This window comes from Aegilops tauschii, chromosome 2 (genome assembly GCF_002575655.3).
Source record: "Aegilops tauschii subsp. strangulata cultivar AL8/78 chromosome 2, Aet v6.0, whole genome shotgun sequence".
In the NCBI taxonomy this organism is placed as follows: Eukaryota; Viridiplantae; Streptophyta; class Magnoliopsida; order Poales; family Poaceae; genus Aegilops; species Aegilops tauschii.
The window spans coordinates 100,545,608-100,563,224 of record NC_053036.3 but is presented as its reverse complement, the minus strand read 5'-3'; positions in this window follow the sequence as shown (position 1 = coordinate 100,563,224).

The window sequence follows — 17,617 nt, the reverse complement described above, 5'->3', positions numbered from 1 at the left end:
TGAAGTCTTGTGTGGGAAAACTAAATACCCTACTGATTTTCTTGTTCTTGGTTCTCTACAAGATAGCTTTTGTCCCATTATATTTGGTAGACCCTTCTTGAACACTGTTAATGCTAAGATAGACTGCAAAAAGGATGTTGCTACTGTTGGTTTGGATGACATGTCTCATGAGTTCAACTTTTCTAAATTTCGTAGACAACACCGTGAAGAGGAATTGCCTAGTAAAGATGAAATTATTGGTCTTGCTTCTATTGCCGTACATCCTTGTGATCCTTTAGAACAATATTTGCTAGACCATGAAAATGATATGTTTATGAATGAAAGAAGGGAATTAGATGAAACGTTCTTTAAACAGGGTCCTATTCTGAAAAACAACTTGCCTGTTGAAATTCTAGGGGATCCTCCTCCACCCAAGGGTGATCCCGTGTTTGAGCTTAAACCATTACCTGATACTCTTAAATATGCTTATCTTGATGAAAAGAAGATATATCCTCTTATTATTAGTGCTAACCTTTCAGAGAAGGAGGAAGAAAAATTATTGAAAACTCTGAAGAAGCACCGTGCTGCTATTGGATATACTCTTGATGATCTTAAGGGCATTAGTCCCACTCTATGCTAACACAAAATAAATTTGGAGAAAGACGCCAAACCAGTTATTGATCATCAACGACGCCTGAATCCTAAGATGAAAGAAGTGGTAAGAAAGGAAATACTAAAGCTCCTTGAGGCAGGTATAATCTATCCCGTTGCTGATAGTCAGTGGGTAAGTCCTGTCCATTGTGTCCCTAAGAAAGGAGGTATTACTGTCGTCCCTAATGATAAAGATGAATTGATTCCGCAAAGAATTATTACAGGTTATAGGATGGTAATTGATTTCCGCAAATTAAATAAAGCTACTAAAAAGATCATTACCCCTTACCTTTTATTGATCAAATGCTAGCAAGATTATCCAAACACACACATTTTTGCTTTCTAGATGGTTATTCTGGTTTCTCTCAAATACCTGTGTCAGCTGATGATCAAGCAAAGACCACTTTTACTTGCCCTTTTGGTACTTTTGCTTATAGACGTATGCCTTTTGGTTTATGTAATGCACCTGCTACCTTTCAAAGATGCATGATGGCTATATTCTCTGATTTTTGTGAAAAGATTTGTGAGGTTTTCATGGACGATTTCTCCATTTATGGATCCTCTTTTGATGATTGCTTGAGCAACCTTGATCGAGTTTTGCAGAGATGTGAAGAAACTAATCTTGTCTTGAATTGGGAGAAGTGCCACTTTATGGTTAATGAATGCATTGTCTTGGGGCATAAAATTTCTGAAAGAGGTATTGAAGTTGATAGAGCTAAAGTGGATGCTATTGAAAAGATGCCATGTCCCAAGGACATCAAAGGTATAAGAATTTTCCTTGGTCACGCTGGATTTTATAGGAGGTTCATTAAGGACTTCTCAAAAATTTCTCGGCCTCTGACTAATTTATTACAAAAAGATATACCATTTGTCTTTGATGATGATTGTGTAGAAGCATTTGAAATACTTAAGAAAGCATTAATTTCTGCACCTATTGTTCAGCCACCTGATTGGAATTTACCCTTTGAAATTATGTGTGATGCTAGTGATTATGTTGTAGGTGCTGTTCTAGGGCAAAGAGTTGATAAGAAATTAAATGTTATTGAATATGCTAGTAAAACTCTAGACAATGCCCAGAGAAATTATGCTACTACTGAAAAAGAATTTTTAGCAGTTGTATTTTCTTGTGATAAGTTCAGACCTTATATTGTTGATTCTAAAGTAACTATTCACACTGATCATGCTGCTATTAAATATCTTATGGAAAAGAAAGATGCTAAACCTAGACTTATTAGATGGGTTCTCTTGCTACAAGAATTTGATTTGCATATTATTGATAGAAAGGGAGCTGAGAACCCCCGTTGCAGACAACTTGTCTAGGTTAGAAAATGTTCTTGATGACCCACTACCTATTGATGATAGCTTTCCTGATGAACAATTAAATGTCATAAATGCTTCTCGTACTGCTCCATGGTATGCTGATTATGCTAATTACATTGTTGCTAGATTTATGCCACCTAGTTTCACATACCAGCAAAAGAAAAAGTTTTTCTATGATTTGAGACATTACTTCTGGGATGACCCTGTTGGAAATATGCCCTAGAGGCAATAATAAATGGTTATTATTATATTTCTTTGTTCATGATAATTGTCTATTGTTCATGCAATAATTGTGTTATCCGGAAATCGTAATACATGTGTGAATACATAGACCACAACGTGTCCCTAGTAAGCCTCTAGTTGACTAGCTCGTTGATCAACAGATAGTCATGGTTTCCTGACTATGGACATTGGATGTCATTGATAACGGGATCACATCATTAGGAGAATGATGTGATGGACAAGACCCAATCCTAAGCATAGCATAAAAGATCGTGTAGTTTCGTTTGCTAGAGCTTTTCCAATGTCAAGTATCTTTTCCTTAGACCATGAGATCGTGCAACTCCCGGATACCGTCGGAGTGCTTTGGGTGCACCAAACGTTACAACGTAACGGGGTGACTATAAAGGTACACTACGGGTATCTCTGAAAGTGTCTGTTGGGTTGGCACGGATCGAGACTGGGATTTGTCACTCCGTATGACGGAGAGGTATCTCTGGGCCCACTCGGTAATGCATCATCATAATGAGCTCAATGTGAGGCGTTAGTCACGGGATCATGCATTACGGTACGAGTAAAGAGACTTGCCGGTAACGAGATTGAACAAGGTATTGGGATACCGACGATCAAATCTCGGGCAAGTAACATACCGATTGACAAAGGGAATTGTATACGGGATTGACTGAATCCTCGACATCGTGGTTCATCCGATGAGATCATCGTGGAACATGTGGGAGCCAACATGGGTATCCAGATCCCGCTGTTGGTTATTGACCGAAGAGGCGTCTCGGTCATGTCTGCATGTCTCCCGAACCCGTAGGGTCTACACACTTAAGGTTCGGTGACGCTAGGGTTGTAGAGATATGAGTATGCGGAAACCCGAAAGTTGTTCGGAGTCCCGGATGAGATCCCGGACATCACGAGGAGTTCCGTAATGGTCCGGAGGTGAAGAATTATATATAGGAAGTCCAGTTTCGGCCACCAGGAAAGTTTCGGGGGTTATCGGTATTGTACCGGGACCACCGGAAGGGTCCCGGGGGTCCACCGGGTGGGGCCACCTGTCCCGGAGGGGCCCATGGGCTGAAGTGGGAAGGGAACCAGCCCATAGTGGGCTGGGGCGCCCCCATGGGCCTCCCCCTGCGCCTAGGGTTAGAAACCCTAGGGTGGGGGGCGCCCCACTTGGCTTGGGGGGTAAGTTACCCCCCCCTTGGCCGCCGCCATCCCCCCCCATCTAGATGGGACTTGGCCGCCGCCCCCCCCCCTCCCAGGGGGCCTATATAAAGGGGGGAGGGAGGGTAGTAGGAGAACAGCCTTGGGCGCCTCCCTCCTCCCCTGCTACACCTCTTCCTCTCGCAGAAGCTCGGCGAAGCCCTGCCGAGACCCGCTACATCCACCACCACGCCGTCGTGCTGCTGGATCTCCATCAACCTCTCCTTCCCCCTTGCTGGATCAAGAAGGAGGAGACGTCGCTGCACCGTACGTGTGTTGAACGCGGAGGTGCCGTCCGTTCGGCACTCGGTCATCGGTGATTTGAATCACGGCGAGTACGACTCCGTCAACAACGTTCATTGGAACGCTTCCGCTCGCGACTACAAGGGTATGTAGATGCACTCCTTTCCCCTCGTTGCTAGTATACTCCATAGATGGATCTTGGTGAGCGTAGGAAAATTTTAAAATTCTGCTACGATCTCCAACAGTGGCATCATGAGCCAGGCCTATGCGTAGTTACTATGCACGAGTAGAACACAAAGCAGTTGTGGGCGTAGATGTTGCCAATTCTTCTTGCCGCTACTAGTCTTATCTTGTTTCGGTGGTATTGTGGGATGAAGCGGCCCGGACCGACCTTACACGTACGCTTACGTGAGACAGGTTCCACCGACTGACATGCACTAGTTGCATAAGGTGGCTAGCGGGTGTCTGTCTCCCCTACTTTAGTCGGAACGGATTCGATGAAAAGGGTCCTTATGAAGGGTAAATAGAAATTGGCAAATCACGTTGTGGTCATACGTAGGTAAGAAACGTTCTTGCTAGAAACCTACAAACCACGTAAAAACTTGCAACAACAATTAGAGGACGTCTAACTTGTTTTTGCAGCATGTGTTATGTGATGTGATATGGCCAGAAGATGTGATGAATGATATATGTGATGTATGAGATTGATCATATTCTTGTAATAGGAATCACGACTTGCATGTCGATGAGTATGACAACCGGCAGGAGCCATAGGAGTTGTCTTCATTATTTTGCATGACCTGCGTGTCATTGAATAACGCCATGTAAATTACTTTACTTTGTTGCTAAACGCGTTAGGCATAGAAGTAGAAGTAATCGTTGGCATGACGACTTCATGAAGACACAATGATGGAGATCATGATGATGGAGATCATGGTGTCATGCCGGTGACGAAGATGATCATGGTGCCCCGAAGATGGAGATCAAAGGAGCATAATGATATTGGCCATATCATGTCACTATTTGATTGCATGTGATGTTTATCATGTTTTGCATCTTATTTGCTTAGAACGACGGTAGTAAGTAAGATGATCCCTTATGATAATTTCAAGAAAGTGTTCCCCCTAACTGTGCACCGTTGCGAAGGTTCGTTGTTTCGAAGCACCACGTGATGATCGGGTGTGATAGATTCTAACGTTCGCATACAACGAGTGTTGACGAGCCTAGCATGTACAGACATGGCCTCGGAACACACGCAATACACTTAGGTTGACTTGACGAGCCTAGCATGTACAGACATGGCCTCGGAACACGGAGGACCGAAAGGTCGAGCATGAGTCGTATAGAAGATACGATCAACATGGAGATGTTCACCGATCTTGACTAGTCAGTCTCACGTGATGATCGGACACGGCCTAGTTAACTCGGATCATGTTTCACTTAGATGACTAGAGGGATGTCTATCTGAGTGGGAGTTCATTAAATAATTTGATTATATGAACTTAATTATCATGAACTTAGTCTAAAATCTTTACACTATGTCTTGTAGATCAACTGGCCCACGTTGTCCTCAATTTCAACGCGTTCCTAGAGAAAACCAAGCTGAGAGATGATGGCAGCAACTATACGGACTGGGTTCGGAACCTGAGGATCATCCTCATAGCAGCCAAGAAAGATTATGTCCTAGAAGCACCGCTAGGTGAAGCACCAATCCCAGAGAACCAAGACGTTATGAACGCTTGGCAGCAGCGTGCTGATGATTACTCCCTCGTTCAGTGCGGCATGCTTTACAGCTTAGAACCGGGTCTCCAAAAGCGTTTTGAGAAACATGGAGCATATGAGATGTTCGAGGAGCTGAAAATGGTTTTCCAAGCTCATGCCCGGGTCGAGAGATATGAAGTCTCCGACAAGTTCTTCAGCTGTAAAATGGAGGAGAATAGTTCTGTTAGTGAGCACATACTCAGAATGTCTGGGTTGCACAACCGCTTGTCTCAGCTGGGAGTTAATCTCCCAGATGACGCGGTCATTGACAGAATCCTTCAGTCGCTTCCACCAAGCTACAAGAGCTTTGTGATGAACTTCAATATGCAAGGGATGGAAAAGACCATTCCTGAGGTATATTCAATGCTGAAATCAGCGGAGGTGGAAATCAGAAAAGAACATCAAGTGTTGATGGTGAATAAAACCACCAAGTTCAAAAAGGGCAAGGGTAAGAAGAACTTCAAGAAGGACGGCAAGGGAGTTGCCGCGCCCGGTAAGCCAGTTGCCGGGAAGAAGTCAAAGAATGGACCCAAGCCTGAAACTGAGTGCTTTTATTGCAAGGGAAGTGGTCACTGGAAGCGGAACTGCCCCAAATACTTAGCGAACAAGAAGGCCGGCAACACCAAAGGTATATGTGATATACATGTAATTGATGTGTACCTTACCAGTACTCGTAGTAGCTCCTGGGTATTTGATACCGGTGCGGTTGCTCATATTTGTAACTCAAAACAGGAACTACGGAATAAACGGAGACTGGCGAAGGACGAGGTGACGATGCGCGTCGGGAATGGTTCCAAGGTCGATGTGATCGCCGTCGGCACGCTACCTCTGCATCTACCTACGGGATTAGTTTTAAACCTCAATAATTGTTATTTAGTGCCATCTTTGAGCATGAACATTGTATCTAGATCTCGTTTAATTCGAGATGGCTACTCATTTAAATCCGAGAATAATGGTTGTTCTATTTATATGAGAGATATGTTTTATGGTCATGCCCCGCTGGTTAATGGTTTATTCTTGATGAATCTCGAACGTGATGTTACACATATTCATAGTGTGAATACCAAAAGATGTAAAGTTGATAACGATAGTCCCACATACTTGTGGCACTGCCGCCTTGGTCACATTGGTGTCAAGCGCATGAAGAAGCTCCATGCAGATGGACTTTTGGAGTCTCTTGATTACGAATCATTTGACACGTGCGAACCATGCCTCATGGGTAAGATGACCAAGACTCCGTTCTCCGGATCAATGGAGCGAGCAACCAACTTATTGGAACTTATACATACCGATGTGTGCGGTCCAATGAGTGTTGAGGCTCGCGGAGGATATCGTTACGTTCTCACTCTCACTGATGACTTAAGTAGATATGGGTATGTCTACCTAATGAAACACAAGTCTGAAACCTTTGAAAAGTTCAAGGAATTTCAGAGTGAGGTTGAGAATCAACGTGACAGGAAAATAAAATTCTTACGATCAGATCATGGTGGAGAATATTTAAGTCACGAGTTTGGTACACACTTAAGGAAATGTGGAATAGTTTCACAACTCACGCCGCCTGGAACACCTCAGAGAAACGGTGTGTCCGAACGTCGTAATCTCACTCTATTGGATATGGTGCGATCTATGATGTCTCTTACCGATTTACCGCTCTCATTTTGGGGCTATGCTTTAGAGACTGCCGCATTCACTTTAAATAGGGCTCCGTCGAAATCCGTTGAGACGACACTGTATGAATTATGGTTTGGGAAGAAACCTAAGCTGTTGTTTCTAAAAGTTTGGGGATGCGATGCTTATGTCAAGAAACTTCAACCTGAAAAGCTCGAACCCAAGTCGGAAAAATGCGTCTTCATAGGATACCCTAAGGAAACTATTGGGTATACCTTCTACCTCAGATCTGAAGGCAAGATCTTCGTTGCCAAGAACGGGTCCTTTCTGGAGAAGGAGTTTCTCTCGAAAGAATTGAGTGGGAGGAAAGTGGAACTTGATGAGGTGATAGTCACCCCTTCCGAACCGGAAAGTAGAGCAGCGCGGGAAGATGTTCCTGTGGTGCCTACACCGACTGGGGAGGAAGTTAATGATGATGATCATGAAGCTTCGGATCAAGTTACTACTGAACTTCATAGGTCCACAAGGACACGTTCCGCACCAGAGTGGTACGGCAACCCTGTCCTGGAAATCATGTTGTTAGACAACGGTGAACCTTCGAACTATGAAGAAGCGATGGCGGGCCCGGATTCCGACAAAGGGCTAGAAGCCATGAAATCCAAGATAGGATCCATGTATGAAAACGAAGTATGGACTTTGACTGACTTGCCCGATGATCGGCGAGCCATAGAAAATAAATGGATCTTTAAGAAGAAGACGGGCGCGGATGGTAATGTGACCATCTACAAAGCTCGACTTGTCGCTAAGGGTTATCGACAAGTTCAAGGGGTTGACTACGATGAGACTTTCTCACCCGTAGCGAAGATGAAGTCCGTCCGAATCATGTTAGCAATTGCCGCATACTATGATTATGAGATATGGCAGATGGACGTCAAAACGGCATTCCTTAACGGCTTCCTTAAGGAAGAGTTGTATATGATGCAGCCGGAAGGTTTTGTCGATCCTAAGAATGCTAACAAAGTATGCAAGCTCCAGCGCTCAATCTATGGGCTGGTGCAAGCATCTCGGAGTTGGAACATTCGCTTTGATGAGATGATCAAAGCGTTTGGGTTTACACAGACTTATGGAGAAGCCTGTGTTTACAAGAAAGTGAGTGGGAGCTCTGTAGCATTTCTCATATTATATGTGGATGACGTACTATTGATGGGAAATGATATAGAATTCTTGGAAAGTATAAAGGCCTATTTGAATAAGTGTTTTTCAATGAAGGACCTTGGAGAAGCTGCTTATATATTAGGCATCAAGATCTATAGAGATAGATCAAGACGCCTCATTGGTCTTTCACAGAGTACATACCTTGACAAGATATTGAAGAAGTTCAATATGGATCAGTCCAAGAAGGGGTTCTTGCCTGTATTGCAAGGTGTGCAATTGAGCACGGCTCAATGCCCGACCACGGCAGAAGATATAGAAAATATGACTGTCATCCCCTATGCCTCGGCCATAGGGTCTATTATGTATGCCATGCTGTGTACCAGACCTGATGTAAACCTTGCCGTAAGTTTGGTAGGAAGATACCAAAGTAATCCCGGCATGGAACACTGGACAGCGGTCAAGAATATCCTGAAGTACCTGAAGAGGACTAAGGATATGTTTCTCGTTTATGGAGGTGACGAAGAGCTCGTCGTAAAGGGTTACGTCGACGCTAGCTTCGACACAGATCTGGATGACTCGAAGTCACAAACCGGATACGTGTATATTTTGAATGGAGGAGCAGTAAGCTGGTGCAGTTGCAAGCAAAGCGTCGTGGCGGGATCTACATGTGAAGCGGAGTACATGGCAGCATCGGAGGCAGCACAGGAAGCAGTCTGGATGAAGGAGTTCATTACCGACCTAGGGGTGATTCCCAATGCGTCGGGCCCGATGACTCTCTTCTGTGACAACACTGGAGCTATTGCCCTTGCGAAGGAGCCCAGGTTTCACAGGAAGACCAGGCATATCAAGCGCCGCTTCAACTCCATTCGTGAAAGTGTTCAAAATGGAGACATAGATATTTGTAAAGTACATACGGACCTGAATGTAGCAGATCCGTTGACTAAACCTCTCCCTAGGGCGAAATATGATCAACACCAGGATGCAATGGGTGTTCGATTCATCACAATGTAACTAGATTATTGACTCTAGTGCAAGTGGGAGACTGTTGGAAATATGCCCTAGAGGCAATAATAAATGGTTATTATTATATTTCTTTGTTCATGATAATTGTCTATTGTTCATGCTATAATTGTGTTATCCGGAAATTGTAATACATGTGTGAATACATAGACCACAACGTGTCCCTAGTAAGCCTCTAGTTGACTAGCTCGTTGATCAACAGATAGTCATGGTTTCCTGACTATGGACATTGGATGTCATTGATAATGGGATCACATCATTAGGAGAATGATGTGATGGACAAGACCCAATCCTAAGCATAGCATAAAAGATCGTGTAGTTTCGTTTGCTAGAGCTTTTCCAATGTCAAGTATCTTTTCCTTAGACCATGAGATCGTGCAACTCCCGGATACCGTAGGAGTGCTTTGGGTGCACCAAACGTCACAACGTAACTGGGTGACTATAAAGGTACACTACGGGTATCTCCGAAAGTGTCTGTTGGGTTGGCACGGATCGAGACTGGGATTTGTTACTCCGTATGACGGAGAGGTATCTCTGGGCCCACTCGGTAATGCATCATCATAATGAGCTCAATGTGACTAAGGCGTTAGTCACGGGATCATGCATTATGGTACGAGTAAAGAGACTTGCCGGTAACGAGATTGAACAAGGTATTGGGATACCGACGATCGAATCTCGGGCAAGTAATATACCGATTGACAAAGGGAATTGTATACGGGATTGACTGAATCCTCGACATCGTGGTTCATCCGATGAGATCATCGTGGAACATGTGGGAGCCAACATGGGTATCCAGATCCCGCTGTTGGTTATTGACCGGAGAGGCGTCTCGGTCATGTCTGCATGTCTCCCGAACCCATAGGGTCTACACACTTAAGGTTCGGTGACGCTAGGGTTGTAGAGATATGAGTATGCGGAAACCCGAAAGTTGTTCGGAGTCCCGGATGAGATCCCGGACGTCACGAGGAGTTTCGGAATGGTCCAGAGGTGAAGAATTATATATAGGAAGTCCAGTTTCGGCCACCGGGAAAGTTTCGGGGGTTATCGGTATTGTACCGGGACCACCGGAAGGGTCCCGGGGGTCCACCGGGTGGGGCCACCTGTCCCGGAGGGCCCCATGGGCTGAAGTGGGAAGGGAACCAGCCCATAGTGGGCTGGGGCGCCCCCCATGGGCCTCCCCCCTGCGCCTAGGGTTAGAAACCCTAGGGTGGGGGGGCGCCCCACTTGGCTTGGGGGGTAAGTTACCCCCCTTGGCCGCCCCCCCATCTAGATGGGACTTGGCCGGCGCCCCCCCCCCCCCCTCCCAGGGGCCTATATAAAGGGGGAGGGAGGGCAATAGGAGAACAGCCTTGGGCGCCTCCCTCCTCCCCTGCTACACCTCTCCCTCTCGCAGAAGCTCGGCGAAGCCCTGCCGAGACCCGCTACATCCACCACCACGCCGTCGTGCTGCTGGATCTCCATCAACCTCTCCTTCCCCCTTGCTGGATCAAGAAGGAGGAGACGTCGCTGCACCGTACGTGTGTTGAACGCGGAGGTGCCGTCCGTTTGGCACTCGGTCATCGGTGATTTGAATCACGGCGAGTACGACTCCGTCAACAACGTTCATTGGAACGCTTCCGCTCGCGATCTACAAGGGTATGTAGATGCACTCCTTTCCCCTTGTTGCTAGTATACTCCATAGATGGATCTTGGTGAGCGTAGGAAAATTTTAAAATTCTGCTACGATCTCCAACAGACCCACATATTTATAAAGAAGGAGTAGATGGTGTTATTAGACGTTGTGTGCCTGAGCATGAACATGAACAGATCCTACGCAAGTGTCACTCCAAGGCTTATGGAGGACACCAGGCTGGAGATAGAACTGCACATAAGGTATTGCAATCCGGTTTTTATTGGCCTACTCTCTTCAAGGATGCCCGTAAGTTTGTCTTATCTTGTGATGAATGTCAAAGAATTGGTAATATTAGTAGACGTCAAGAAATGCCTATGAATTATTCACTTGTTATTGAACCATTTGATGTTTGGGGCTTTGATTATATGGGACCGTTTCCTACCTCTAATGGATATACACATATTCTAGTTGCTGTTGATTACGTTACTAAGTGGGTAGAAGCTATTCCAACTAGTAGTGCTGATCATAACACTTCTATTAAGATGCTTAAAGAAGTTATTTTTCTGCGGTTTGGAGTCCCTAGATATTTAATGACTGATGGTGGTTCACATTTTATTCATGGCGCTTTCCGTAAAATGCTTGCCAAGTATGATGTTAATCATAGAATTGCATCTCCATATCACCCGCAGTCTAGTGGTCAAGTAGAATTGAGCAATAGAGAGCTCAAATTAATTTTGCAAAAGACTGTTAATAGATCTAGAAAGAATTGGTCCAAGAAACTTGATGACGCATTATGGGCCTATAGAACTGCATATAAAATCCTATGGGTATGTCTCCGTATAAAATGGTTTATGGAAAAGCATGTCACTTACCTCTCGAACTAGAACATAAGGCATATTGGGCCATTAAAGAGCTCAACTATGATTTCAAACTTGCCGGTGAGAAGAGGTTATTTGAAATTAGCTCACTTGATGAATGGAGAACCCAAGCCTATGAGAATGCCAAATTGTTTAAAGAAAGAGTTAAAAGATGGCATGACAAAAGAATACAAAAGCGTGAGTTTAATGTAGGTGATTATGTATTGCTATACAACTCTCGTCTAAGATTTTTTGCAGGAAAACTTCTCTCTAAATGGGAAGGTCCTTACGTTATCGAGAAGGTCTATCGTTCCGGTGCCATAAAAATCAACAACTTCGAGGGCACAAATCCGAAGGTGGTGAACGGTCAAAGAATCAAACATTATATCTCAGGTAATCCCATAAATGTTGAAACCAATGTTATTGAAACCGTAACCTCGGAGGAATACATAAGGGACACTTTCCGGAATGTTTCAGACTCCGAAAAGGAATAGGTATGTGGTACCGGTAAGTAAACCGACTCCAAAACAGTTCTAATGGCAATTTTTCTCCGTTTTGGAATATTTAGAAAAATAGAAAAATAAGAAGCAGTCCGGGAAGGACACGAGGCCTCCACGAGGGTGGAGGGCGCGCCCTACCCCCCTGGGCGGGCCCCCTGCCTCGTGGGCACCTCGTGCGCTCTCCGGACTCCGTTTTCTTGCACGATACGTATTTTGGTCGGTAAAAATTCATTATATAATCTCCCGAAGGTTTTGACTCCTGTATCACGCAATTGTCCTCTGTTCTTGTTTCGAGCTGTTTTCTGTCAGGGTTGTCAAGGCCAGGCATCATGTCGTCCCCCTCCTCCAACAATGGTGACAACGATGCTTGGCTAATGAAGATAGAGCTGAAGAGGGAAGAACCTGTCGAGATCAACAAGGATGAAGGGATCAAGAAGGCCACGGAGGACCAAGTTCCGGCAACAGAAGACACCCTTCAACTTGATCAAAACTTCTTACCCCAACTGAGATCGAAGCTTTCAAGATGATTGAGTTAGCTCGTATACAAAACAAGTATCTCACACGTGAAAATATTTTGTTGAAGGAGCATCTCATCGCACTCAAGGGCATTATCCGCAAGTTGGAGGATCTCTTACGCTCGATGTGCGATTACCCATCATCAACAACTCCACCATCTTCTTCACCAACAAACGAGATATAATCATATGGGTATGGGCACTCCCCTTGGCAACTGCCAAGCTTGGGGGAGGTGCCCCGGTATCATATCACCATCACACTCTTATCTTTACCGTTTTTCTTAGTTCGATCCTTTTAGTAATGTTTTGATCTAGTAGAATAAAGTTTTTGGTATGATCTAGTTTTGAGTTTTGCTTTATGATCCCTCTATGTAATCGAGTCTGTGAGATATATAATAAAGATTAGTGTTGAGTCAAGGGCTTGATTATCTTGCTATGATCTTGAGTGAATAAAAGAAAAGAGAAAATAATAAAAAGAAACAAAGAGATCATATTGATCTTATGGAGAGTAATGACTTCACATAGAAAGAGTACGATGATTAAAAATTGTTGAGAGTTGACAAACATAGTTTTGGTCATCGTTGCAATTAATAGGAAGTAATAAATAAAGAGAGGTTTCACATATATATATATACTATCTTGGACATCTTTTATGATTGGGAGCACTCATTAAAATATGACATGCTAAAGAGTTGATGTTGGACAAGGAAGACAATGTAATGGGTTATGTTTTCTTATATCTGAAATAAAGTATATTGTCATGGATCATCCAACATGTTGAGTTTACCTTTCTCCCTCATGCTAGCAAAATTCTTTGCACCAAGTAGAGATACTACTTGTGCTTCCAAATACCCTTAAACCCAGTTTTGCCATGAGAGTCCACCATATCTACCTATGGATTGAGTAAGATCCTTCAAGTAAGTTGTCATCGGTGCAAGCAATAAAAATTGCTCTCTAAATATGTATGATTGATTAGTGTGGAGGAAATAAGCTTTATACGATCTTGTGATGTGGAAGAAATAAAAGCGACGGACTGCATAATAAAGGTCCATATCACAAGTGGCAATATAAAGTGACGTTCTTTCGCATTAAGATTTTGTGCATCCAACCATAAAAGCGCATGGCAACCTCTGCTTCCCTCTGCGAAGGGCCTATCTTTTACTTTTATCTTCTACCTTATGCAAGAGTCATGGTGATCTTCACCTTTCCTTTTTACACTTTATCCTTTGGCAAGCACAGTGTGTTGGAAAGATCCTGATATATATATATATATATATATATATATATATATATATATATATATATATATATATATATATATATATATATATATATATATATATCTAATTGGATGTAAGTTAGCATGAACTATTATTGTTGACATTACCCTTGAGGTAAAAGGTTGGGAGGCGAAACTATAAGCCCCTATCTTTCTCTGTGTCCGATTAAAACTCCGTAACCACAAGTATTGCGTGAGTGTTAGCAATTGTGAAAGATTAAATGATAGTTGAGTATGTGGACTTGCTGAAAAGCTCTGACATAGACTCTTTCTGATGTTATGATAAATTGCAATTGCTTCAATGACTGAGATTATAGTTTGTTAGTTCTCATTAAAGTTTCTGATTCATACTTTGCATTGTGAATAGATTATTACTTGAGCATCAGGAATCATATGACAATATCCATATATGTTGCTGTTATAAGAATGATCATGATGCCCTCATGTCCGTATTTTATTTTATCGACACCTCTACCTATAAAAATGTGGACATATTTATCGTTATCGGCTTTCGCTTGAGGACAAGCGAGGTCTAAGCTTGGGGGAGTTGATACGTCCATTTTGCATCATGCTTTTATATCAATATTTATTGCATTATGGGCTGTTATTACACATTATGTCACAATACTTATGCCTATTCTCTCTTATTTTACAAGGTTTGCATAAGGAGGGAGAATGCCGGCAGCTGGACTTCTGGGCTGGAAAAGGAGAAAATATTAGAGACCTATTCTGCACAACTCCAGAAGTCCTGAAACTCCACGAAAGTTGTTTTTGGAAATAATAAAAAAATACTGAGCGAAAGAAATACCAGAGGGGGCTCACACCCTGGCCACGAGGGTGGGGGCGCGCCCTACCCCCCCCCCCCCGGGCGCGCCCCCTTGCCTCGTGGGCCCCCTGGTGGCCCTCCGGTGCCCATCTTCTGCTATGTGAAGTCTTTTGTCCGAGAAAAAATCATAAGCAAGCTTTCAGGACGAGACTCCGCCGCCACGAGGCGGAACCTTGGAGGAACCAATCTAGGGCTCCGGCGGAGCTGTTCTGCTGGGGACACTTCCCTCCGGGAGGGGGAAATCATCACCATCGTCATCACCAACGCTCCTCTCATCAGGAGGGGGCCAATCTCCATCAACATCTTCACCAGCACCATCTCCTCTCAAACCCTAGTTCATCTCTTGTATCCAATTCTTCCTAAGTCTGGGATTGGTACCTGTAGCTTGCTAGTAGTGTTGATTACTCCTTGTAGTTGATGCTAGTTGGTTTATTTGGTGGAAGATCATATGTTCAGATCCTATATGCATATTAATACTCCTCTGATTATGAACATGAATATGCTTTGTGAGTAGTTACGTTTTTTCCTGAGGACATGGGAGAAGTCTTGCTATTAGTAGTCATGTGAATTTGGTATTCGTTCGATATTTTGATGAGATGTATGTTGTCTCTCCTCTAGTGGTGTTATGTGAACGTCGACTACATGACACTTCACCATTGTTTGGGCCTAGAGGAAGGCATTGGGAAGTAATAAGTAGATGATGGGTTGTTAGAGTGACAGAAGCTTAAACCCTAGTTTATGCGTTGCTTCGTAAGGGGCTGATTTGGATCCATATGTTTCATGCTATGGTTAGGTTTACCTTAATACTTCTTTTGTAGTTGCGGATGCTTGCAATAGGAGTTAATCATAAGTGGGATGCTTGTCCAAGTAAGGACAGCACCCAAGCACCGGTCCACCCACATATCAAATTATCAAAGTACCGAACGCGAATCATATGAACGTGATGAAAACTAGCTTGACGATAATTCCCATGTGTCCTCGGGAGCGCTTTTCTCCATATAAGAAATTGTCCAGGCTTGTCCTTTGCTACAAAAATGATTGGGCCACCTTGCTGCACTTTATTTACTTTTTTTACTTGTTGCTCGTTACAAATTATCTTATCACAAAACTATATGTTACCTATAATTTCAGTGCTTGCAGAGAATACCTTGCTGAAAACCGCTTATCATTTCCTTCTGCTCCTCGTTGGGTTCGACACTCTTACTTATCGAAAGGACTACGATAGATCCCCTATACTTGTGGGTCATCAAGCATCATATCCATGAGATAGGCATGCACCTTATCCTTGTCGCCAATGCGCGGAAAGAGGGAGTTGCGGAAGATCCGATGCATGATGTCAAGGAATGAGTTCAGCACCCATGCCTTCTTGCCACTGGGAAGCGTCTTCTCAACATAGTAGGGCTGAAGCTTGTTCTTGCTGGCTGACTTGGGGTTGGCATGAGGGCGAACACCAACGGGCTTGTTGAGCCCCTCATCATGAACCTGTAGCATATCCATGAACTCCTTCCACTTAGCAGTCATCTGTTGTCCATTGGTCATCCATGTCATGTCTGTTCCTCATCAGTATGGAAGTGGACCGAAGCAAAGAACTGGGCCACAATCTCAGGGTCAAAGTCCAGGTGGAAAGTGAGCAAGTGCTCAATGCCAAACTGCTCCACCAGGTCCAAAGCCTCACCAAAATATGCCCGGTGTTGATCCTTCCTCATATGATCCATGTCAATCCAGTGCACGTCCACGTAGATGTTCTGCTTGGCCTTGATCACATCCAGAAAGATAAGATTTTGTTGCTTGGTCCAGAACAAATCATTCCCTCTGAAATTTGCGCGGGGATTCACATAGGGGTTGATCTTCCAACGAGTGACAAACTCAGCTAGTGGTATCTCATCCATGCCCATTGATGGCTCCCTAGTCTTGGTGGCGGTGGTCTTGGTTCTGCGTTGGGGAGCATTGGAGCCCTCTGGAGCCTCCTCTTGGTTGCGCAGACGCTTCGAGCCTGTGTCACGGCTGGGATTCGAACGACGGACATTGGAACCGGAGCCACCACCTATGACACACAACACAAGAACACGCAAGAGAAGCGAGAAGGATCAATGCAAATACCACAGCAAAAACAAACGAAACATGTAGAAATAACATTTGGTAGTTGCCACAAGGAAGGTTTGAAGTCAACGGTAGTACCGCACCATGAAGCAGAACTAAAATTCTACTGCTGCTCTAGCCGCGGTAGTACCGCGCCGGGATGGCACGGTAGTACTGCGCCTAGAGCGGAAGTAAAATTTTACTTCTGCGCCGCGCGCGGTAGTACCGCTCCAGGGGAGCGGTAGTACCGCACGAGGCGAATGCGGCCAGAGCGGTAGTACCGTAGTAGTACCGCTCGGGGTCAGATCTGAGACGAATCAGATCTAGGTACATCCGCAACAATGGAGCGGTACTATGGTTGATCAAAACTATCGAGTAGCTACATACCAAATAGCATCTCTACTGCATTACTACTCTCCTACAACCTACTCTTGCAAAGATTTGACCTAAACTCTCAAGAACAACATGCATCTCCCCAAAACCTAGAGACAAAACAATGAGGCAAATAGAGGGGCAGAAAGAGAGGGATTTGGGGATAAACCTTGTTCCATGGCAAGAGGGCGAGGTGGGGAACGATCCCACCGGACGGAATGCAAGGAGAGCGGCTGGAGACAGAGATCCGGCGAGGTCCTCTGGCGCCGTTCTTGGGCAGGAGAGAGAGACGACGTGGGGAAAAGGAGTTGAATGGGTATGGGGGAGTTGGAACTCCCCCTGCCCGCTCTTGACCCCCACCCGCTCGCGACGGCACGGTAGTACCACGGGTCATCGCGGTAGTACCGCCCGG